Source organism: Ranitomeya imitator, chromosome 5 (genome assembly GCF_032444005.1).
Source record: "Ranitomeya imitator isolate aRanImi1 chromosome 5, aRanImi1.pri, whole genome shotgun sequence".
NCBI lineage: Eukaryota > Metazoa > Chordata > Amphibia > Anura > Dendrobatidae > Ranitomeya > Ranitomeya imitator.
In genome coordinates this window covers 170,454,087-170,477,683 of record NC_091286.1, presented here as the reverse complement: position 1 = coordinate 170,477,683, position 23,597 = coordinate 170,454,087, and the positions used below count along the sequence as shown (strand labels likewise).

Here is a 23,597-nt window from a genome sequence, read left to right as displayed (position 1 = left end):
TTTCACTCAACCCTAGTGGTGACTGATTGCATTCACTATTTGTGCTTGTTGTCGAAGTTCACTTTTTATGCTAGATGACTCCGTTCACTTTTTGTACTGGCTGTCTGCATTGACTGTGCTGGCTGACTGCATTAACTGTGCTGGCTGACTGCATTCACTGTGCTGACTGTGTTCACTGTCTGAGCAGGCGGACTTTGTTTACTGTGTTCACTGTGTGTGCTAGCTGTCTGACTGTGGTCACTACATTCACAGTTTGTGCTGGCTGGCTGCGTTCACTCTCAAAGATGTCATTCGCTCCTTGTGCTGGCGCCGCCCCTCTACTAAGCTCTGGCTGAGTTCGCTCAGATTCCAAGGTGGCATCAACTCCTTGTGCTGGCTCGCCCCTTTTACTAAGCATTGGCTGTGTCAGCATAGAATGCAGCCAGTACTTAGTAGAGGGGGTGGCGCAGTACAGGGGGCAAGTGCCATCTTAGATATTGAGCTCCAGTGCACAATTACATGCTGCTTCTACTGGTATCGGGAAAGTGGTGGAGAGCTAGTCCTTCTGTATCCGGACCTCGTGGGCAACATAAAATGACATTGTGGTTCAGATTCGGCCCACAGGTCTTGAGTTTGACAACTTTGCTTTATGCTGTCTATATGTCAATAAGCGTGACTGATGTATTATGTGTGTATATATAGATATATATATATTCTAGATGGAGGCCTGACGCTATCGCATCGGGAGGGTGGTAATGTCACGATGGGGGCAGGCACGCAGCGCTTTTGTTGCCTAATGGCATCCTGTGATAATCTAATGACTTTTTGCATCAGGGGACTCATGTGCTTGACGCCTACACTTATATGCATTGTTTTTGTCCCAGCGATGCTGTTGCTCTTCAAGAGTCTCATTTGCTCCTTGTTGTCTTCAAAAATGTGCCTTAGCTGCTTTCCTTTCATTGTCATTGGCGTACTTTTTTTGAGGAGCCATGTTGGCGTTGATATTTGCTTTTTAAAGGGGTTTTCACAGGAGATCACAGAGGATACATTTTGTGAGGTAAAATATTTTCACTATGATCCCCTGCTGAAATGTCAGTATTGTCTTTTGCTTCCTCCCCTGCTCAGGAGATGTGGTATGCTCCTTGCATGGTCAGACACAGTCAAGTTTTAAAATAAACTTTCGTTCATGGGAAAACCCCTTTAATGTGACCGGCTTCCTCTGCCTGTAGACACGTCGCGCATCTGCCGCCAGGATCAGCCGAATGATTCACTGCACCTGTGCATAATTCACGCAGGCAGAGAAAATCAGACGGCCGCCATCTTTGTGCAGACAGATAGCGGCGGTCACATTAAAATTGTGCATGCACTCCTCCTATACAAAGATGGCGGCAGTGAGTGAATCATTTGGCTGATCCCGGAGGTGGCGTGTTCCGCTGGTGGTACCGCGCAAGAGGCTGCATGTAAGAGTGTGTGAGTGAGAGTGTGTGAGTGTGCGGTGCATATGGCGTATAGAGCGTGTGTGTGGTGCTACTGTGTTCCGCTGGTGTAAAGCACAATAGGTTTGTACCAGCAGCAGTTTCCATATTGAGACACCCATCACTTGGTTGTCCCAATATGGCGGACAGTGAACTTCCTCCGCGGTGACATCTGGACAAAACAGAAAATGAAAACATTACAAGGCAATCATCTAATTTTATATCAGTGTGATGTAGTGACCCCTGTTACAGATAGGGGGCGCTGTGTGTGCTCTTCGGGATATGCATGGAGGCGTATCTGTGGTTATAATGATGGTGAAACGGTGACTGGCAGAATTGTAAATGGCCGATATGTGTCGCAGAGGGTGTCTGCGCTGAAAGCCTGAAGTAATGTTGTTGTTATTGGACCTGTAGTCCCACAAGTGTTTGTATAATTGTGAAGGGAGGCTTACAGGGCTAGTTATGAGAGCTGGGTGTGTCAAACTAACCACACACACCACCCATCTATGGGAGTGGTTACAGCTTGATAATGTGACCAGGGTGTAGGTCACATGGTTCCTGTGTATGATTCCTGTGTATGGACCTGAATGGATCTTGGCTGGAAGGTCCTGTGAAAGGAAAGGCCTGGGTGTTGGGAGGTCCAGAGTGGGGACCGGATCCCTGAATAGCATCTGGTGAGGCCATAATCCTGAGTGGTCTGGGTGTTGGGAGGTCCAGAGTGGGGACTGGATCCATGAATAGCACCTGGTGAGGCCATGATCCTGAGTGGCCTGGGTGTTGGGAGGTCAAAAGTGGGGACTGGATCCCTGAATAGCACCTGGTGAGGCCGTGATCCTGAGTGGCCTGGGTGTTGGGAGGTTCAGAGTGGGGACCGGATCCCTGAATAGCACCTGGTAAGGCCGTCATCCTGAGTGATCTCTGTGTTGGGAGGTCCTGGGAGTAGGACCGGATCCCTGAAGAGCACAAGGTGAGGCCAAGGACCTGCAGAGCCGGTGATGGCTACTGTGTTGGGGAAGCTACCATCCTTCGGTGGGTCTGGACTGACTGAGGTGTGCCTGCCAGGCAAGTTGGTGATACGGGGGTAAGGCAGCTTTACCAGGGAGAGAGGACTGACAAGGAATCAGCGTGTGGAGCAAGAGCTCCCATAAGGTACCTCCACAGACTGTTGGTGCTTATTGTGTTCTATGAACTAATGAACTGTGCGGCATGCTGTCACCCATGGCAACTGGATAACATAAGGTCCAGCATGTTTAGTGTCTGTGAGATGAAGCCGCAAATCAAGTGATGTAATGAACTGTTCGTGGTTGCGGTTTATGATACCTGAATAAACCGGATAGACTATTTTGTGTTAAAAACCCTACCTGTTAGTGAGCGCTATCTCACATATGGTGCTAGACTGCTGGCAACTGTCGAGGAAGCACATGTGTACATGATTACTGTAACACAGCTGGATTACGAAGTTTGCTGTGGATCGGCGGGTCCACGAAGCTAACAAGCGTCTGGCTGTAACTCGCGGGATTACAAAGTTTTGCTGTGGATCGGCGAGTACACGAAGTCTGCAGTGGAACCGTGCAGAGCCTTGTGGAGTGTAGCTGCAGTTGCAGCAAGAGGTTCTGCAGCAGCCGGAGCTGCAGTGGAAGCAGCAGCGGCTTGTGATCGGCAGCCAGAGGTGCTGGCAGTTTGTGACTGCAGCAGGAGCTGTGGCAGTACCAGCAGGAGCTGGTGAGGTGTCAAAAAAACATTGTTGGTCCTGGTCGTGCAGACTTTTAAAGGGCCAATGCAAGCCCAGAGACATATTGTTGTACTGTGCGAACTGGGGCATGAGAGTACCGTGGGGGAGTCCACGAGGTGTACCCCTGGGGTAGGGTGGTGCCCTGAAAGGGGTGGTGTCCCTAAAAGTGGGTGGTGACCCAAACAGGGATTTTTGCCCAAAAAGGGAGGAGTCCCATAATGGAGCAGTTGCCCAAAAGGGGCTGAAGTCCAAAAAAGGGGCAGTAACCTAAATTGGGGTAGTGGCAAGAAAAGAGGTGGTGGCGAATGTGCCTTTGGACTGTAGCTAGGAGCAGCGAAGTTCCTGCTAGGCAGGACCATGCTATACAGTGGATAGCTCGGTGGGTGAACTGACACAACACTGTCTCTTCTGGATAGATGGGGAAATTTTGATGGGGCTGATAGACCCTGGGAGTAGAGTGTCTTTGCCAAGGATCCCATCCCTGAACATTCTCTGTTGCCTGGAATGGGGTCAGAGTGAATGGCTCTGGTCGGGACGTTAAAGGACGTGTGACAGCATACCTCAACATTGACGTGACTGAGGGGTCCACGTACCAGGAAGTGATGGTGGACTTACTATACAGGATGGTAATAGGGCGGGACTTGGTAGCCCTATCGGATCGGTGGATAAAAGGGAAAGTATCGGTAGAAATAATATGTATGGGAGGTAGTAACAATGGCGTATCCGGGGGGAGCAGCCGGGGCATGTGCCCCGGGCGCAGCTGACAGGGGGGCGCCAGCAGGCCGCCTGATGCGGCGGTCCAAGGAGGAGGCTCCCCGTCGGCGGAATTCTGCCGCCCCCACACTGAGATTCTTCCGTTCTCTGAGCCGGCTGTCAAATTAACAGCTGGCTCAGAGAAAGTGCTGCTCGTTGGTTCCCAAGGATGTACTAGCATCTTCAGACGCTAGTACCCTTGATCTATGCCCTGACCGCCGCTGGCACTTCCGCATCAGTGAAGCACCAGCAGCATGATCAGGTCACATGATCATGCTGCTGACGTCACTCGCCGACTCTTCACAGGCAGCCTTGCGGTTTGTAAGTGCACCAGCTCCAGACGGCTGGGTAATGGAGGCTGAAGCTGAAGACAGCGAACTGCCAGAAGTAAAGATGCGGGCTGTGCTGTATCTATACTACTGTGTGGGCTGTGCTATATACTACTATGCGGGCTGTGCTATATACTACTATGTGGGCGGTACTGTATACTACTATGTGGGCTGTGCTATGTACTACTATGTGTGCTCTGCTGTATACTACTATGTGGGCTGTGCTATATACTACTATGTGGGCAGTGCTGTATACTACTGTGTGGGCTGTGCTATGTACTACTATGTGGGCTGTGCTGTATACTACTATGCGGGCAGTGGTGTATACACTACTGTGCAGGCTGTGCTATATACTACTATGCGGGCTTTGCTGTATACTACTATGTGGGCTGTGCTATATATTACTGTGTGGGCAGTGCTGATACTACTGTGCGGGTTGTGCTATATACTACTATGCAGGCTGTGCTGTATTCTACTATGTGGGCTGTGCTATATACTACTGTGTGGGCAGTGCTGTATACTACTATGTGGGTTGTGCTATATACTACTATGTGTGCTGTGCTGTATACTACTGTGTGGGCTGTGCTGTATACTGCTAAGTGGGCTGTGCTGTATACTACTAAGCGGGCTGTGCTGTATACTACTATGTAGGCTGTGCTGTATACTACTATGTGGGCTGTGCTGTATACTACTGTGTGGGCTGTGCTGTATACTACTAAGCGGACTGTGCTAAATACTACTATGTGGGCAGTGCTGGATACTACTGTGTTCCTCAGATTTCTCCACCACATGCAACTGCACCTGGGAAGGGAGGGGATGGGGGCAAAAATCAGGACATTATGGGGGCAGAAATCTGAGGACATTATGGGGGCAGAAATCTGAGGATATTATAGGGGGCAGAAATCTGAGGGGGGGCGCCAAACTGATCCTTTGCCCCAGGTGCAGGAAGAGCTAGATACACCTCTGGGTAGTAATGTGGAGAATGCACCCCCTAGAGTTGACAGTCCTAAGGTAGGCATGACCAAGGGAAATGGTGGACGGGCCCAACTTAGTGACACGACGGTGGCAGTAACACCTCCCAAAACTGACGGGTCAGATATACGGGTGACCAGAGGAAAAGATGCGTCTGCCCAACTTACTGACCTGAGGTCCCCTGAAGAGTACCACAATGTGACTGATAATGGTCTGGTAGATAAAGCGAGTGGAGCTGACACACAGATAGAGAGTGACTTGGGGGTTCACCATGCTGTGGGCTGTGACACAGACTCCGGGGGTGACTGTGACTCTGAGGAAGTAAGGGAGTAAATTAAAGAAGAACCCCACAAGAAGGGCAAGTCCTCCTGGTGCCAGAGATGTAAAGGGCTCAAAGAAGTTGTACCAGTTGCAGCTGGTGAAGAAAGGAATAAAGGAACAACAGTGTCTTGTGCTTTTGTTCAAGATGTGAATTCTCTTCTAGACTGTTCAAGGAAGATAGATGCGTTCATGTTGCCCCTAGCAATGGCTAGGATGGAGTTGGATGACCAGCCAGTTGATGGTGCTATAGGAGAAGAAAACCTGGAGAGCGCTGGTGGAGTGATAATCCACTTAGGTAATGAGGAACTGACCTGTTGTAGACCCACGTCTGCGGTGACAGAGAAGGGTAAAGTAGGGGAGCGTGGTGAAGGCTCCATAGTACCTGATGCAGAACAGCTGGGGTACTGATGCTGACAGTGCTGAGTCTGAGGGTGCAGAAGTGGAGGAGGCCAACAAAGAAGTGGGACCTGAAGCAGATACCTCCTCAAGTGATGAAAGCTCAACCAATCCAGAGGTAGGAGGAAGCGAGCTAAGGAGTGTCCAGGAGACTGTAGAAGCCCTGTTGAAGCAAAAGGTGCTTCAGAGACAGGCTGCTGAGTGCCATGTGGGTGCATTAGAGAAATAGGTTGTAGAGCTCAGAGGTCGCCTGGCAGAAAGCCAGTCGATGAATACGGAAGCTTTGAGGAAGATGGAGCAACAGGTGTGTCTATACTGGCCAAACATGTGGAAGCTGGTGACATTCTGAGGAACTTGGCTCTGAAAACTGAACAAGATGAGTTTCTAAAGACAGCAGGAGAGAAAGAGACTTCTCTGTTTAAATGCTTGATAGACATAACTGAAGACCTGAGAGAGGCATGGGCCCGGGAGTCTGTGCATTAAGAGTTCAAGAAGGCTGTGGGAAGGGCGGTGTAAGGTGAACTGGACCCTGGAAACTGAACAGTTAGTGATACTGTCCACAACTGATGTCACAGCGAAGAGAGTAGCTACCCTGAGTGACATGCACTTGAGATATGTGCGTACAAAGTGGATGGTCCAATTGAGGTAAGAAGACGCTGCTAGGCGGCTGGAGCAAATGAGGAAAGCTCGGAGTCTTCAGGAAGGTGTAATACAGATGCCCATCTCTATGGTAAAGAAAGTCAATGGAAGAAATGGTCAAGCCATGCAAGAGATGGTGGATAAGCCTGGAGTGGTGAGGTTGAGAATTCCAGGGGTCCATGAAGACCAGTTACCCCGGGAAAAGGGTATGGTCCCCTTCTTCGTTGTGGGAACAGAGGAGAGTCTTGGCGAAACACGGACTCTGCTGGAGTACTGTGTGGTGTATCTAAGGGAGATAGAGCAGTTAAGGCTTGAATGACGGCGCCTTACAGGACTGCTGCGCCCAATTGATGGAAGATGGCAGTCACCTTCAACCCAAGTTATAGGGAAAAGAAGGGGCCCTCCAAGTAATGGAACTGTAGACAGCCAAAGACGCTCAACAAGAATAGGATGCCGAGAATCTGCAAGTGGCAGTTCTATTCCCAGTATGATACTGAGAGACATGGACAGTATCCCCTGTCAAGTGTTAGATGGGCCAGACTCAGACTCAGACCCAGACCAGACAGCAGGCTCGACTGTAAGTGGGTCTCATGACCGCATCAACTGTGGGTGGCAGCCATGGAGAGAAAGCTTATGTCAAGGGGCGTACTGGAAAAATGTGGTGATGAAAGGTCTAGTGACACAGACAGACTGTGACTTAAGGGCCAAAGCTCAAGGCCTACATGTTGACCGCTGGGGCAAGGAAAACCTAACAAGAGTGTGATGATGTATGATGCACAAAACCGACTGAGACGGTTCTCTCGACTGGTAGGGCAAGGTAACGTGCGTGACCTGTCTCGAAACTCTGGCTGTATGACAGGTGTTTGAAGAGGGGGGTATGTGTTATGGCCGGCAATCAGGCAACACAGTGTGCAGTAATCAGCGCACATACAGAGATCTGGCAATAACCAAAAACAATAGGACGAGCTCTGAGACGTGGAATCTCTGTAGACTGCAGTACCTGATCTATCCTCACACAACTATAAGCAGCAGTGGATTGCGCCTATCACTACCTATGCAACTCGGCACTGCCTGAGGAGCTGACTAGCCTGAAGATAGAAATACAAGCCTGACTTACCTCAGAGAAATACCCCAAAGGAATAGGCAGCCCCCCACATATAATGACTGTTAGCAAGATGAAAAGACAAACGTAGGAATGAAATAGATTCAGCAAAGTGAGGCCCGATATTCTAGACAGAGCGAGGATAGCAAAGAGAACTATGCAGTCTACAAAAAACCCTAAAATGAAAACCACGCAAAGGGGCAAAAAGACCCACCGTGCCGAACTAACAGCACGGCGGTGCACCCCTTTGCTTCTCAGAGCTTCCAGCAAAAGTTAATAGCAAGCTGGACAGAAAAAACAGAAAACAAACTAGAAGCACTTATCTAGCAGAGCAGCAGGCCCAAGGAAAGATGCAGTAGCTCAGATCCAACACTGGAACATTGACAAGGAGCAAGGAAGACAGACTCAGGTGGAGCTAAATAGCAAGGCAGCCAACGAGCTCACCAAAACACCTGAGGGAGGAAGCCCAGAGACTGCAATACCACTTGTGACCACAGAAGTGAACTCAGCCACAGAATTCACAACAGTACCCCCCCCTTGAGGAGGGGTCACCGAACCCTCACCAGAACCCCCAGGCCGACCAGGATGAGCCACATGAAAGGCACGAACAAGATCTGGGGCATGGACATCAGAGGCAAAAACCCAGGAATTATCTTCCTGAGCATAACCCTTCCATTTGACCAGATACTGGAGTTTCCGTCTAGAGACACGAGAATCCAAAATCTTCTCCACAATATACTCCAATTCCCCCTCCACCAAAACAGGGGCAGGAGGCTCCACAGATGGAACCATAGGTGCCACGTATCTCCTCAACAACGACCTATGGAATACATTATGTATGGAAAAGGAGTCTGGGAGGGTCAGACGAAAAGACACCGGATTGAGAATCTCAGAAATCCTATACGGACCAATAAAACGAGGTTTAAATTTAGGAGAGGAAACCTTCATAGGAATATGACGAGAAGATAACCAAACCAGATCCCCAACACGAAGTCGGGGTCCCACACGGCGTCTGCGATTAGCGAAAAGCTGAGCCTTCTCCTGGGACAAGGTCAAATTGTCCACTACCTGAGTCCAGATCTGCTGCAACCTGTCCACCACAGAATCCACACCAGGACAGTCCGAAGACTCAACCTGTCCTGAAGAGAAACGAGGATGGAACCCAGAATTGCAGAAAAATGGAGAGACCAAGGTAGCCGAGCTGGCCCGATTATTAAGGGCGAACTCAGCCAACGGCAAAAATGACACCCAATCATCCTGGTCAGCGGAAACAAAACATCTCAGATATGTTTCCAAGGTCTGATTGGTTCGTTCGGTCTGGCCATTAGTCTGAGGATGGAAGGCCGAGGAGAAAGATAGGTCAATGCCCATCCTACCACAGAAGGCTCGCCAGAACCTCGAGACAAACTGGGAACCTCTGTCAGAAACAATATTCTCAGGAATGCCATGTAAACGAACCACATGCTGGAAGAACAAAGGCACCAAATCAGAGGAGGAAGGCAATTTAACCAAGGGCACCAGATGGACCATTTTAGAAAAGCGATCACAGACCACCCAAATGACCGACATTTTTTGAGAAACGGGAAGGTCAGAAATGAAATCCATCGAAATATGTGTCCAAGGCCTCTTCGGGACCGGCAAGGGCAAAAGCAACCCACTGGCACGTGAACAGCAGGGCTTAGCCCTAGCACAAATTCCACAGGACTGCACAAAAGCACGCACATCCCGTGACAGAGATGGCCACCAGAAGGATCTAGCAACCAACTCCCTGGTACCAAAGATTCCTGGATGACCGGCCAGCACCGAACAATGAAGTTCAGAGATAACTTTACTAGTCCACCTATCAGGGACGAACAGTTTCTCGGCCGGACAATGATCAGGTTTATTAGCCTGAAATTTCTGCAACACTCTCCGCAAATCAGGGGAGATGGCAGACACAATGACTCCTTCCTTGAGGATACTCGCCGGCTCAGATAACCCCGGAGAGTCGGGCACAAAACTCCTAGACAGAGCATCCGCCTTCACATTTTTAGAGCCCGGAAGGTATGAAATCACAAAATCAAAACGAGCAAAAAATAACGACCAACGGGCCTGTCTAGGATTCAAGCGCTTGGCAGACTCAAGATAAGTAAGGTTCTTATGATCAGTCAATACCACCACGCGATGCTTAGCACCCTCAAGCCAATGACGCCACTCCTCGAATGCCCACTTCATGGCCAGCAACTCTCGGTTGCCCACATCATAATTACGCTCAGCAGCAGAAAATTTCCTGGAAAAGAAAGCACATGGTTTGAACACTGAGCAACCAGAACCTCTCTGTGACAAAACCGCCCCTGCACCAATCTCAGAAGCATCAACCTCGACCTGGAACGGAAGAGAAACATCAGGTTGACACAACACAGGGGCACAGCAAAAACGACGCTTCAACTCCTGAAAAGCTTCCACGGCAGCAGAAGACCAATTAACCAAATCAGCACCCTTCTTGGTCAAATCGGTCAATGGTCTGGCAATGCTAGAAAAATTACAGATGAAGCGACGATAAAAATTAGCAAAGCCCAGGAATTTCTGCAGACTTTTTAGAGATGTCGGCTGAGTCCAATCCTGGATGGCCTGAACCTTAACCGGATCCATCTCGATAGTAGAAGGGGAAAAGATGAACCCCAAAAATGAAACTTTCTGCACACCGAAGAGACACTTTGATCCCTTCACGAACAAGGAATTAGCACGCAGTACCTGGAAAACCATTCTGACTTGCTTCACATGAGACTCCCAATCATCTGAGAAGATCAAAATGTCATCCAAGTAAACAATCAAGAATTTATCCAGATACTCACGGAAAATGTCATGCATAAAAGACTGAAAAACAGATGGAGCATTGGCAAGTCCGAACGGCATCACCAGATACTCAAAATGACCCTCGGGCGTATTAAATGCCGTTTTCCATTCATCTCCCTGCCTGATTCTCACCAGATTATACGCACCACGAAGATCAATCTTAGTAAACCAACTAGCCCCCTTAATCCTAGCAAACAAGTCAGAAATCAATGGCAAGGGATACTGAAACTTAACAGTGATCTTATTAAGAAGGCGGTAATCAATACACGGTCTTAGCGAACCATCCTTCTTGGCTACAAAAAAGAACCCTGCTCCCAATGGTGACGACGATGGGCGAATATGTCCCTTCTCCAGGGACTCCTTCACATAACTGCGCATAGCGGTGTGTTCAGGTACGGACAAATTAAATAAACGACCCTTAGGGAATTTACTACCAGGAATCAAATCGATAGCACAATCACAATTCCTATGCGGAGGTAGGGCATCAGACTTGGACTCTTCAAATACATCCTGAAAGTCCGACAAGAACTCTGGGATGTCAGAAGGAATGGATGACGAAATAGACAAAAATGGAACATCACCATGTACTCCCTGACAACCCCAGCTGGTTACCGACATAGAGTTCCAATCCAATACTGGATTATGGGTTTGTAGCCATGGCAACCCCAACACGACCACATCATGCAAATTATGCAGTACCAGAAAGCGAATAACTTCCTGATGTGCAGGAGCCATGCACATGGTCAGCTGGGCCCAGTACTGAGGCTTATTCTTGGCCAAAGGTGTAGCATCAATTCCTCTCAACGGAATAGGACACCGCAAAGGCTCCAAGAAAAATCCACAACGTTTAGCATAATCCAAATCCATCAGATTCAGGGCAGCGCCTGAATCCACAAACGCCATGACAGAATACGATGACAAAGAGCACATTAAGGTAATGGACAAAAGGAATTTGGACTGTACAGTACCAATAACGGCAGAGCTATCGAACCGCCTAGTGCGTTTAGGACAATTAGAAATAGCATGAGTAGAATCACCACAATAGAAACACAGTCTGTTCAGACGTCTGTGTTCTTGCCGTTCTACTTTAGTCATAGTCCTGTCGCACTGCATAGGCTCAGGTTTACTCTCAGACAATACCGCCAGATGGTGCACAGATTTACGCTCGCGCAAGCGATGACCGATCTGAATGGCCAAGGACATAGACTCATTCAAACCAGCAGGCATAGGAAATCCCACCATTACATCCTTAAGAGCTTCAGAGAGACCCTTTCTGAACAAAGCCGCTAGTGCAGATTCAATCCACAGAGTGAGTACTGACCACTTCCTAAATTTCTGACAATATACTTCTACATCATCCTGACCCTGGCATAAAGCCAGCAGATTTTTCTCAGCCTGATCCACTGAATTAGGCTCATCGTAAAGCAATCCCAGCGCCTGGAAAAATGCATCAACATTACTCAATGCAGAATCTCCTGGTGCAAGAGAAAACGCCCAGTCCTGTGGGTCGCCGCGCAAAAAAGAAATAATAATCAAAACCTGTTGAATAGGATTACCAGAAGAATGAGGTTTCAAGGCCAGAAATAGCTTACAATTATTTCTGAAGCTCAGGAACTTAGTTCTGTCACCAAAAAACAAATCAGGAATCGGAATTCTTGGTTCTAGCATCGATTTCTGATCAATAGTATCTTGAATCTTTTGTACATTTACAACGAGATTATCCATTGAGGAGCACAGAGCCTGAATATCCATGTCCACAGCTGTGTCCTGAAGCACTCTAATGTCTAGGGGAAAAAAAAGACTGAAGACAGAGCTAAGAAAAAAAAATGATGTCAGGATTTCTTTTTTCCCTCTATTGGGAATCATTGGTGTGGCTCCTTGTACTGTTATGGCCGGCAATCAGGCAACACAGTGTGCAGTAATCAGCGCACATACAGAGATCTGGCAATAACCAAAAACAATAGGACGAGCTCTGAGACGTGGAATCTCTGTAGACTGCAGTACCTGATCTATCCTCACACAACTATAAGCAGCAGTGGATTGCACCTATCACTACCTATGCAACTCGGCACTGCCTGAGTAGCTGACTAGCCTGAAGATAGAAATACAAGCCTGACTTACCTCAGAGAAATACCCCAAAGGAATAGGCAGCCCCCCACATATAATGACTGTTAGCAAGATGAAAAGACAAACGTAGGAATTAAATAGATTCAGCAAAGTGAGGCCCGATATTCTAGACAGAGCGAGGATAGCAAAGAGAACTATGCAGTCTACAAAAAACCCTAAAACGAAAACCACGCAAAGGGGCAAAAAGACCCACCGTGCCGAACTAACAGCACGGCGGTGCACCCCTTTGCTTCTCAGAGCTTCCAACAAAAGTTAATAGCAAGCTGGACAGAAAAAACAGAAAACAAACTAGAAGCACTTATCTAGCAGAGCAGCAGGCCCAAGGAAAGATGCAGTAGCTCAGATCCAACACTGGAACATTGACAAGGAGCAAGGAAGACAGACTCAGGTGGAGCTAAATAGCAAGGCAGCCAACGAGCTCACCAAAACACCTGAGGGAGGAAGCCCAGAGACTGCAATACCACTTGTGACCACAGAAGTGAACTCAGCCACAGAATTCACAACAGGTATGTGATGCAGTTGGAGCACCCTACCAGGGCAGCGGGGTACTCGGTACCGGGTCCGGTGTTCACAGGGGGATGTCACAGTGGCAACCCAGTCCCTGGCCCTGGGCGCCCATGTAAAAGGGGAAATTGAATAAAGTTTATGTTCGTGATGCCACCTGTGGTATTCAGTCAGTGGGGACCGACGCTACATTGAGGGGTCATCTGGGGTGATGTTATGGGAGCTAGATGGTATAACTTCCCACAGGTGAAGTGTATCCCTAGGGCTCCTGGTGTGTAGATGGAAGATGGTAGTGAATGGTGCAGTAAGGAACGAGGATACAGGTTTGCAGTCCCTTTACCTTGTTTACTGAAGACTTCAGGCAGCCACAGTCCAGGGTACCATATGGGATAGGACAATACCTGCATGACAGGTAACTCGAGCCTTTTTACAGGGACTCTAGCACGCCCCAGGCTCTATGCGTTACTGTGTCTTCAGGTGTGTGTGGCGGGCAGGTAACTGTTGTGAATTCTGTGGCAGAGCTCCCTCCTGTGGTCACAAGTGGTACTTCGGCTGGTTCTCTCTGTGAGCTTCCGTTGGTGGAGGAAAGTGGTACTGCGGCTTCTGAGTTTCCTTCCTCAGGTGATGTGGTGAAGTCGTTAGGTGCTGCTCTATTTAACTCCACCTAGTGCTTTGATCCTGGCCTCCAGTCAATGTTCTAGTATTGGACCTGTTTCCTCCTGGATCGTTCCTGTGGCCTGCTGCTCTGCATAGCTAAGTTCCTCTTTGCTATTTGTTTGCTGTTTTTTTCTGTCCAGCTTGTCAATTTGTTTTTTTCTGCTTGCTGGAAGCTCTGGGACGCAGAGGGTGTACCTCCGTGCCGTTAGTTCGGTACAGAGGGTCTTTTTGCCCCCTTTGCGTGGTTTTTGTAGGGTTTTGTGTTGACCGCAATGTTACCTTTCCTATGCTTGCTCTGTTCAGAAAGTTGGGCCTCACTTTGCTAAATCTATTTCATCTCTACGTTTGTCTTTTCATCTTAACTCACAGTCATTATATGTGGGGGCTGCCTTTTCCTTTGGGGTATTTCTCTGAGGCAAGGTAGGCTTATTTTCTATCTTCAGGCTAGCTAGTTTCTCAGGCCGTGCCGAGTTGCATAGGGAGCGTTAGGCGCAATCCACGGCTGCCTTTAGTGTGGTTGGAGAGGATTAGGGATTGCGGTCAACAGAGTTCCCACGTCTCAGAGCTCGTTCTTGTTTTTTGGGTTATTGCCAGGTCACTGTATGTGCGCTGACCTCTATGTCCATTGTGGTACTGAATTACCTTTCATAACAGTACTGGAGACCCAAAGTACTAATGATTCCCAATAGAGGGAAAAAAGAAGTTCTGAGACCATTTTTTTTTCTTTGCACTGTGTTTTGCCTTTTTTTTTTCCCCTAGACATTTGGGTGGTTCAGGACACAGGTGTAGCAATGGACATTAAAGGTCTGTCTTCATGTGTGGATCAGCTCACGGCAAGAGTACAAAGTATTCAAGACTTTGTGGTTCAGAATTCTATGTTAGAACCGAGAATTCCTATTCCTGATTTGTTTTTTGGAGATAGAACTAAATTTCTGAGTTTCAAAAATAATTGTAAACTATTTCTGGCTTTGAAACCTCGCTCCTCTGGTGACCCAGTTCAACAAGTTAGGATCGTTATTTCTTTTTTGCGTGGCGACCCTCAGGACTGGGCATTTTCTCTTGCGTCAGGAGATCCTGCATTAAGTAATATCGATGCATTTTTTCTGGCGCTCGGATTGCTGTATGATGAGCCTAATTCTGTGGATCAGGCAGAGAAGAATTTGCTGGCTCTGTGTCAGGGTCAGGATGAAATAGAGGTATATTGTCAGAAATTTAGAAAGTGGTCCGTACTCACTCAGTGGAATGAAGGTGCGCTCGCAGCTATTTTCAGAAAAGGTCTCTCTGAAGCCCTTAAGGATGTCATGGTGGGATTTCCTATGCCTGCTGGTCTGAATGAGTCTATGTCTTTGGCCATTCAGATCGGTCGACGCTTGCGCGAGCGTAAATCTGTGCACCATTTGGCGGTATTACCTGAGCTTAAACCTGAGCCTATGCAGTGCGATAGGACTTTGACCAGAGTTGAACGGCAAGAACACAGACGTCTGAATGGGCTGTGTTTCTACTGTGGTGATTCCACTCATGCTATCTCTGTCCTAAGCGCACTAAGCGGTTCGCTAGGTCTGCCACCATTGGTACGGTACAGTCAAAATTTCTTCTGTCTGTTACCTTGATCTGCTCTTTGTCATCGTATTTTGTCATGGCATTTGTGGACTCAGGCGCTGCTCTGAATCTGATGGACTTGGAGTATGCTAGGCGTTGTGGGTTTTTCTTGGAGCCCTTGCAGTGTCCTATTCCATTGAGAGGAATTGATGCTACATCTTTGGCCAAGAATAAGCCTCAGTACTGGACCCAGCTGACCATGTGCATGGCTCCTGCACATCAGGAGGTTATTCGCTTTCTGGTGTTGCATAATCTGCATGATGTGGTCGTGTTGGGGTTGCCATGGCTACAAGTCCATAATCCAGTATTAGATTGGAAATCCATGTCTGTGTCCAGCTGGGGTTGTCAGGGGGTACATGGGGATGTCCCATTTCTAACTATTTCGTCATCCACCCCTTCTGAGGTTCCTGAGTTCTTGTCTGATTACCGGGATTTATTTGATGAGCCCAAGTCCGATACCCTACCTCCGCATAGGGATTGTGATTGTGCTATCGATTTGATTCCTGGTAGTAAATTCCCAAAAGGTCGACTGTTTAATTTATCTGTGCCTGAGCACGCCGCTATGCGGAGTTATGTGAAGGGGTCTTTGGAGAAGGGGCATTTTCGCCCGTCATCGTCGCCATTAGGAGCAGGGTTCTTTTTTGTAGCCAAGAAGGATGGTTCACTGAGACCTTGTATAGATTACCGCCTTCTAAATAAGATCACGGTTAAATTTCAGTACCCCTTGCCATTGTTATCTGATTTGTTTGCTCGGATTAAGGGGGCTAGTTGGTTTACCAAGATAGATCTTCGTGGTGCGTATAATCTTGTGCGTATTAAGCGAGGCAATGAGTGGAAAACTGCATTTAATACGCCCGAGGGCCATTTTGAGTATCTAGTAATGCCATTCAGACTTGCCAATGCTCCATCAGTGTTTCAGTTCTTTATGCATAACATCTTCCGAGAGTACCTGGATAAATTCCTGATTGTGTACTTAGATGAAATTTTGATCTTCTCGGATGATTGGGAGTCTCATGTGAAGCAGGTCAGAACGGTGTTTCAGGTCCTGCGTGCTAATTCTTTGTTTGTGAAGGGATCAAAGTGTCTCTTTGGTGTTCAGAAGGTTTCATTTTTGGGGTTCATCTTTTCCCCTTCTACTATCGAGATGGACCCTGTTAAGGTCCAAGCCATCCATAATTGGACTCAGCCGACATCTCTGAAAAGTCTGCAAAAGTTCCTGGGCTTTGCTAATTTTTATCGTCGCTTCATCTGCAATTTTTCTAGTATTGCTAAACCATTGACCGATTTGACCAAGAAAGGTGCTGATTTGGTCAATTGGTCTTCTGCTGCGGTGGAAGCTTTTCAAGAGTTGAAGCGTCGTTTTTCTTCTGCCCCTGTGTTGTGTCAGCCAGATGTTTCGCTTCCGTTCCAGGTCGAGGTTGATGCTTCTGAGATTGGAGCAGGGGCTGTTTTGTCGCAGAGAAGTTCTGATTGCTCGGTGATGAAACCATGCGCCTTCTTTTCCAGGAAGTTTTCGCCTGCTGAGCGAAATTATGATGTGGGCAATCGAGAGTTGCTGGCCATGAAGTGGGCATTCGAGGAGTGGCGTCATTGGCTTGAAGGAGCTAAGCATCGCGTGGTGGTCTTGACTGATCATAAGAACTTGACTTATCTCGAGTCCGCCAAGCGGTTGAATCCTAGACAAGCTCGTTGGTCGTTGTTTTTTGCCCGTTTTGACTTTGTGATTTCATACCTTCCGGGCTCTAAAAATGTGAAGGCGGATGCTCTGTCTAGGAGTTTTGTGCCCGACTCTCCGGGTGTATCTGAGCCGGCGGGTATCCTCAAAGAGGGAGTAATTGTGTCTGCCATCTCCCCTGATTTACGTCGGGTGCTGCAAAAATTTCAGGCTAATAAACCTGATCGTTGCCCAGCGGAGAAACTGTTTGTCCCTGATAGGTGGACGAATAAAGTTATCTCTGAGGTTCATTGTTCGGTGTTGGCTGGTCATCCTGGAATCTTTGGTACCAGAGAGTTAGTGTCTACATCCTTTTGGTGGCCATCTCTGTCGCGGGATGTGCGTACTTTTGTGCAGTCCTGTGGGATTTGTGCTCGGGCTAAGCCCTGCTGTTCTCGTGCCAGTGGGTTGCTTTTGCCCTTGCCGGTCCCGAAGAGGCCTTGGACACATATCTCTATGGATTTTATTTCAGATCTTCCCGTCTCTCAAAAGATGTCAGTCATTTGGGTGGTCTGTGATCGCTTCTCTAAGATGGTCCATTTGGTACCCTTGTCTAAATTGCCTTCCTCCTCTGATTTGGTGCCATTGTTTTTCCAGCATGTGGTTCGTTTACATGGCATTCCAGAGAATATCGTTTCTGACAGAGGTTCCCAGTTTGTTTCGAGGTTTTGGCGAGCCTTTTGTGGTAGGATGGGCATTGACTTGTCTTTTTCCTCAGCTTTCCATCCTCAGACTAATGGCCAGACCGAACAAACCAATCAGACCTTGGAAACATATCTGAGATGCTTTGTTTCTGCTGATCAGGATGACTGGGTGTCCTTTTTGCCTTTGGCTGAGTTCGCCCTTAATAATCGGGCCAGCTCGGCTACCTTGGTTTCACCGTTTTTCTGCAACTCTGGGTTCCATCCTCGTTTCTCTTCAGGGCAGGTTGAGTCTTCGTACTGTCCTGGTGTGGATACTGTGGTGGACAGGTTGCAGCAGATTTGGACTCATGTAGTGGACAATTTGACTTTGTCCCAGGAGAAGGCTCAACGTTTCGCTAATCGCAGACGCTGTGTGGGTCCCTGACTTCGGGTTGGGGACTTGGTTTGGTTATCTTCTCGTCATATTCCTATGAAGGTTTCCTCTCCTAAGTTTAAACCTCGTTTTAGGTTCTTAATCCTGTGTCTTTTCGTTTGACCCTTCCAGCTTCTTTTTCCATCCATAATGTATTCCATAGGTCATTGTTGCGGAGATACGTGGCGCCTGTGGTTCCATCTGTTGATCCTCCTGCCCCGGTTTTGGTGGAGGGGGAGTTGGAGTATATTGTGGAGAAGATTTTGGATTCTCGTGTTTCAAGGCGGAAACTCCAGTATCTGGTTAAGTGGAAGGGTTATGCTCAGGAAGATAATTCCTGGGTCTTTGCCTCTGATGTCCATGCTCCCGATCTTGTTCGTGCCTTTCATATGGCTCATCCTGGTCATCCTGGGAGCTCTGGTGAGGGTTCGGTGACCCCTCCTCAAGGGGGGGGTACTGTTGTGAATTCTGTGGCAGAGCTCCCTCCTTTGGTCACAAGTGGTACTTCGGCTGGTTCTCTCTGTGAGCTTCCGTTGGTGGAGGAAAGTGGTACTGCGGCTTCTGAGTTTCCTTCCTCAGGTGGTGTGGTGAAGTCGTTAGGTGCTGCTCTATTTAACTCCACCTAGTGCTTTGATCCTGGCCTCCAGTCAATGTTCTAGTATTGGACCTGTTTCCTCCTGGATCGTTCCTGTGGCCTGCTGCTCTGCATAGCTAAGTTCCTCTTTGCTATTTGTTTGCTGTTTTTTTTCTGTCCAGCTTGTCAATTTGTTTTTTTCTGCTTGCTGGAAGCTCTGGGACGCAGAGGGTGTACCTCCGTGCCGTTAGTTCGGTACAGAGGGTCTTTTTGCCCCCTTTGCGTGGTTTTTGTAGGGTTTTGTGTTGACCGCAAAGTTACCTTTCCTATCCTCGCTCTGTTCAGAAAGTTGGGCCTCACTTTGCTAAATCTATTTCATCTCTACGTTTGTCTTTTCATCTTAACTCACAGTCATTATATGTGGGGGCTGCCTTTTCCTTTGGGGTATTTCTCTGAGGCAAGATAGGCTTATTTTCTATCTTCAGGCTAGCTAGTTTCTCAGGCCGTGCCGAGTTGCATAGGGAGCGTTAGGCGCAATCCACGGCTGCCTTTAGTGTGGTTGGAGAGGATTAGGGATTGCGGTCAACAGAGTTCCCACGTCTCAGAGCTCGTTCTTGTTTTTTGGGTTATTGCCAGGTCACTGTATGTGCGCTGACCTCTATGTCCATTGTGGTACTGAATTACCTTTCATAACAGGTAACTTGCAGTTCAGCTGTCCTGCCGGTCTCTGATGTAAGTCGTAGAGTCCCTTACAACCTCGATGTCCCGGCTACCGGTTATCTGCGCTTTGCCAGGGAGACAGTCTGCTCGCTGCTATCCTCCCCCTGGTGTCCTCGCCTGTGATCCTCTCTCCTACACACTCACTGCAATATGTTTGACTTTCGGTGTTGTGTCTGTCCAGGAGCTGCAGCACTCTCTCGTGGCTACAAGGCTCCTCATACGTTCTTCCTGCCTCAGACTGCTCCAGTCTGCTGTCTGGCACTATCTCACTGAATCTGACTGACTTTCCCTCCAAAACCACAATATATAGGGGAGTGACCTAGGAATAGGTCCCCCTTGTGGCCTGGAGTATGAACATGTTGCATGCTTGTGTTTACCTGGTGAAAGTTATCCTTCCTTGCCTCCAAGCGTAACATCATTTTCCCCGTGAGGAAAGCAATGTTACTGTGACGACCAGGACCCTGGGGCACCACACTCCCCCCCGTGAAATCCAGTACTCCCGGACTGGGAAAAGGACAACAGTATATATTAATAAAAAGACATACAAGTTTTTGAATGCATGTAAACATATGAAACAAGTTAATTAATGTAACTTTGGCTTCCCTTTATGGGAGGAATGGATGCTTGAATGTTTCAAGAACATATTTACATATATATATATATATACTTTAAAAAATAGAAAGCAGTACTATGACAAAGTATGAAGTGCAATTACCCTCTGAGGGTATACTATCTTTTAGGCTTCAAAGTGCAGAACTTTTCTTACAGACGGCGACTACCCTTTATGGGTATACTGCTTCACGTCCGAATCTTCAACACTATCTGACATATTAAATACAGTCCTAACTAACTTTTCTGACACTATAAAATACTATCATTTTATTAAAGTGCAACATATCAACATTCTACTCTGCTTTCTTGTGCATATTTCCTTATCAACTGAGGTAGCAGTTTTCAAAAGTGCAATTTTATCATTCAAGTAAATTAATCACATTTCTATTTCAAACAGTCACAATATGGGGGACACGTTTCCCGCTAACCCCCAACGTAGGCCTTGGGTGGGCTACAAGGCGTATCCTCAGACCCTTGTTCTTCTGCCACGCCAAACAGGTTTTTCTTCAGGTCTATAAACAAGCAAGCAAGGCCTGTTGTGAATTCTGTGGTCAAGCTCCCTCCTGTGGTCATGAGTGGTACTGCGGCTGGTTCTGTCCATGAGCTTCCTTTGGTGGATGTGAGTGGGGCTGCGGCTTCTGAGTTTCCTTCCTCAGGTGACGAGGTTAAGTCGTTAGGTGCTGCTCTATTTAACTCCACCTAGTTCTTTGTTCCTGGCCTCCAGTCAATGTTCCAGTATTGGTCTTGCTCTCTCCTGGATCGTTCTTGTGGCCTGTCTGCCCTGCATAAGCTAAGTTTTGCTTGTGTTACTTTTGTTTGCTATTTTTTCTGTCCAGCTTGCTATATTGGTTTGTCTTGCTTGCTGGAAGCTCTGGGACGCAGAGGGAGCACCTCCGTACCGTTAGTCGGTGCGGAGGGTCTTTTTGCACCCTCTGCGTGGTTTTTGTGCTGACTGCAAAGCTATCTTTCCTATCCTCGGTCTATTCAGTAAGTCGGGCCTCACTTTGCTAAAATCTATTTCATCTCTGTATTTGTATTTTCATCTTTACTCACAGTCATTATATGTGGGGGGGCTGTCTTTTCCTTTGGGGAATTTCTCTGAGGCAAGGTAGGCTTATTTTTCTATCTTCAGGGCTAGCTAGTTTCTCAGGCTGTGCCCGAGGCGCCTAGGTCTGGTCAGGAGCACTCCACGGCTACCTCTAGTGTGGTGTGATAGGATTAGGGATTGCGGTCAGCAGAGTTCCCACGTCTCAGAGCTCGTCCTATGTGATTAGCAACTATCAGGTCATTTTCTGTGCTCGTATTCACCAGGTTCATTGTGGTTCTGAATCACCAATTCATAACAAAGGCCCTACCCATGCCGGCAAGTGGGCAGAACCAGGGTGCCAACTATGTACAATGAAAAGTTTGTGGACCATTCACTGTCCATGGCCTCAGTGTCTCTTCAAATAAACAAAATGTTAAACTTTAACAGTCATTTAACTGTTTCGGTAGGTTAACTTTCAACTTTTAACTATTCACAGTCACATCACTTTTCTCATTTACTTTCTCTCATGCTTGCCTGGCCATGGATGGTTGCTTTCCCTGCTCCTGCCAGGTTATCATGGGGATTTCCCTTTGGAGCATGATCATGTCCTCCTCTGCACTCACTTCCAGTGGTGCACTCACGGGTTTCAGTGGAGCTCTCATGTGTCCCTTCATATCACAGTCCTGGTCCCAGGAAATGTGTCAATGGCCCCAACCAGGTCAGGAGGCTGATGGCGCTCGGAGCGACCCCACCAGTGACCAGTCGGTGTGCAGCGTGGCACAGTCAGGGGCCACGGTAAGATCAGTCACTGGAGCGGGGTCAGTAGTAGTCGCTGGAGCTGGGTCGGTCACCAGGGCAGGGTCTTTTTCATACCTGCTTCAGATGTGGTCCCTCCGGTGCTGGCCTGCTCCTCTGCTGAAGCTGCAGTCGCTGGTCGCTGGACAGGCCGCGGTGTTGTCGTCTTCTTCAACGGCCTCTCACTTTCTGGCTCTGCTGGGGTCAAAGGTGCGGGCTGCAGGTCCTTCGTCGGCGCTGCCATCTTTTTCAGCAGTGCTGCTCTTTCTGGCTCCAGAGCACCAAATCTTTTCTGCTCCGGACCAGACGAGGCTGCCGACAGACGTCCAGTCAGGCTCGCGATGAAGGTCTTCTTCCGCCCAGCCACAGCTTCCAGCTCCAGTCGCACGAGCTGCCAGGTGAGTTTTTCCTCTTCTTCTTTCCGCAGAAGGTCCGGATTCATCGGCTGTGACAGGGGCAGTTCTTTCAGGTCCCGGCTGGGAGAGTCCTCTTGCTCCTTCCCACGCTTTGGGGTCCACTCACCTCCCTCCGCCATCTTGATTACCGGTTTTTCCTCCTTCCTCACATCACAGTGCTGGCAGTGGGTGGGCATGATCTTCGCACCGCTCTGCTGGGACCGCTCATGATGGCACGCCCTCCTTCTCTGGCGCTCCTCGTGGCGCTGTAATGGCGGTGGTTTTGGTGGCAATTCACAATGTACAGTCTCTTAGCACAACACAGCCTTTTAAGTGCACATGACCCGATTTGCTGGGTCAGTCCATCCTGTTCGTAACGCCAAGATGAAGCGCCCTACCAGGGCAGCGGGGTACTCGGTATTGGGTCCGATGTTCACAGGGGGATATCACGGTGGCGACCCGGTCCGTGGCCCTGAGCACCCATGTAAAAGGGGAAATTGAATAAAATTTATGTTCGTGACGCCACCTGTGGTATTCGGTCAGTGGGGACTGATGCTCCTTTGAGGGGTCCTGTGGGGTAATGTTATGGCAGCTAGATGGTATAACTTCCCACAGGTGAAGTGTATCCCCAGGGCTCCCGGTGTGTAGATGGAAGATGGTGGTGAATGGTGCAGTAAGGAACGAGGACACAGGTTTGCTGTCTCTTTACCTTGTTTACTGAAGACTTCAGGCAGCCACAGTCCAGGGTACCAGATCATAGGATAGGCAGAGTCCGGCCGGCTTGGAGGAAAGTTGGGAGCCCCCTTTTCCAGGTGGAGATTAAGAGCCTTCCCTCTAGTGCGGTGGTGTTGTAGTACCTTACTGCCAATGGCTTCAGATAAGGTCCTCACAGTTCTTATCTCTGTTCCCCATATAGGATAGGACCATACCGGCATGACAGGTAACTCGAGCCTTTTTACAGGGACTCTAGCATGCCCCGGGCTCTATGCATTACTGTGTCTTCAGGTGTGTGTGGCGGACAGGTAACTTGCAGTTCAGCTGTCCTGCCGGTCTCTGATATAAGTCGTAGATATCATACGGCTGCTGCCGCCTCCCCAGTCAGTGTCTCTCTCTCCGCGCTCGCTCCCGGCCTCTGCTTCTCGTGCGCGCGCGCATAACAGGTTCAGTGCTGCATGTGTGCACTTCTGATCTTCTGTCGGTCCTCCTCTTCGTCTCCTCTATGGTCCTGGAGGACTAGTACCCGGAGGTCGGTTCTCCTTATTGTCCTCTCTATGGTTCTGGAGG

The 23,597-nt window shown here is 48.5% G+C and overlaps 1 protein-coding gene across 1 annotated transcript in view; it reads left to right on the top strand.

Moving 5' to 3' along the window:
* Positions 1 to 23,597, top strand: part of PGBD5 (piggyBac transposable element derived 5) — a 481,443-nt gene that overhangs the window by 313,232 nt on the left and 144,614 nt on the right. The window lies entirely within an intron of this gene.